Source organism: Molossus molossus, unplaced genomic scaffold (genome assembly GCF_014108415.1).
Source record: "Molossus molossus isolate mMolMol1 unplaced genomic scaffold, mMolMol1.p scaffold_m16_p_14, whole genome shotgun sequence".
Taxonomy (NCBI): Eukaryota; Metazoa; Chordata; class Mammalia; order Chiroptera; family Molossidae; genus Molossus; species Molossus molossus.
In genome coordinates this window covers 5,463,682-5,465,784 of record NW_023425349.1, presented here as the reverse complement: position 1 = coordinate 5,465,784, position 2,103 = coordinate 5,463,682, and the positions used below count along the sequence as shown (strand labels likewise).

Here is a 2,103-nt window from a genome sequence, read left to right as displayed (position 1 = left end):
GAGGATGATAAAAAAAAAAAAAAAAAAAAGAACTAGCTTTAAGATCTTAAAAATTGGCCCTAGCCGGTTTGGCTCAGCAGTTGGAGCATTGGCCTGCGGACCAGAGAGTCCTGGGTTCGGTTCCTGCTAGGGGCATGTACCAAAAAAAAAAATCTTAAAAATTGTTTTCCAAAAACTAAAATACAGGTCTTCTATATCACTATTATTTTATTAAATGAAATTTAAGATTATTCCTGATCATTCCATTTTTATTTGTTTTTTGTAAAAAGTGGTTTATCAATTCTATTTTTGTATAAACACATGGGAGACATCCAGACCATCAACACACAACTGTTGCCACATGAAAAGGTACTTTTATCAAACTTCGAGTCTAAGAATGTACAAATGTTTCTCTTACCATGTCTACAGTAATTGTCTATGCTTTTCCATTTAACTGTTTTTAAAATTCCACATATCCCCATTATTTCTTCTGTCCTAGTTACAGGGCAATGACAGGGAGGAAGAGGGTTGCTTAAAACAACTCTCTAAGCAGTTTTCTGCTGCCCCTTCTTTCCAATCAGAGACTTGCGGATGTGAGGGATCACATCACCCCCAGCTCTGGTAGCCTTGATAAGAGAATCCAACTCTTCATCACCACGGACCGCAAGCTGCAAGCGGCGCGGACACTACCTGCCAGCTGCAGCACCTCCGCGGTGAGGTGCCCCAGGATCGCGGCCCTGCACACGGCCGCAGTGGCACCGACCCTTCCGTGGCTTGTGGCCCACGGGAAACTGCAGCCCAGCTCTCTGGGAGCAAGACCCTGCCTTAGCCTTGGCCTTCCCACTGTCCTTACCAGCTCTGCCTCCAGCTGTGGTCTCTGCGCTCCCGCCCTCACTCCTGCTGAGCTGGAGGCACTGCCGCTTCTCCCCCAGCACCGCCCCGCCAATGCCCGGACAAGAGGGCCCCCCTCGGTCATTCCCTTTTTAAAGGCCTACTACATTCAAATTTAAAACAAGAGATTCTCAAAAATGGTACCTCACTTTAAAAAAGAAACAATAGCCCTGGCCGGTTTGGCTCAGCGGTTGGAGCATAGGTCCATACACCAAAAGGTCAGCAATTCAATTCCCGTCAGGGCACATGCCCAGGTTGTGGGCCTGGTCCCCAGTGGGGGGTGTGCAGAAGGTGGCCAATGGATGTTCTCTCTCATTGATGTTTCTAACTCTCTCTCTACCTTTCTCTCTCTCAAAATCAATAAAGAAAAAAAAATTTAAAAGAAAAAGGTCAACAATACTTCAAAGCATTGCAAACTGTCTTTAACAATGAAACGGCACTAGCTCGGCCAGTATGGCTCAGTGGATTGAGCATCATCCCATGGACTAAGAGGTCCCGGTTGGTTTTTTTTTTAATCCTCACCCGAGGACATTTTTCCATTTTTTGTTCAGGTAGAGTGGGAGGGAGAGAGAGGAACAGAGAGAGAGAGAGAAACATCTATGTGAAAGGGACACATCGAGTGGCTGCCACCCACACAACCAACCAGGGCTGGGGACAAACTGCAACCGAGGTACGTGCCCTTAGCAGGAACCGAACCTGGGTCTCTCAGGACCGCAGGCTGACACTCTAACCGCTGAGCCAACCGGTTTGATTCCCAGTCAGGGCACATGCCTGGGTTGAGGACTTGATCCTCAGTGAGGGGCGTGCAAGAGCCAACCCATGGATATTTCTCTCTCACATCAATGTTTCTCTCTCTCTCCCTTCCTCTCTCTCTAAAAAATCAATTAAAACAAAATGAAACTGCACTTAAAAATCACCTTTCCCTGTAATAGCCAGTTTCATACTGAAGCGAGCATCAGTGGTCATTGGTATTTCTCCTGATACCCAAAAGTATCACTTATTTTATATTTCTAGTATGTTCTTTCAAATTGCTGAGTTTTAAAGTGCTTTCTGGCCCTGGCCGGTTGGGCTCAGCGGTTGGAGCGTCGGCCTTCGGACTAGAGAGTCCCAGGTTTGGTTCCTGCTAGGGGCATGTACCAAAAAAATAAAAAAATAAAAAAATAAATAAAATAAAATGCTTTCTGAAAAACTCTAGATTTTAATTGATAACACATTAGTTACTCAGATTCTGGG

The 2,103-nt window shown here is 45.5% G+C and overlaps 1 pseudogene; it reads right to left on the bottom strand.

Moving 5' to 3' along the window:
* Nucleotides 1–524: 524 nt before the first annotated feature.
* On the bottom strand, nucleotides 525–1,836 carry LOC118629992 (annotated as a pseudogene).
* Nucleotides 1,837–2,103: the final 267 nt, after the last annotated feature.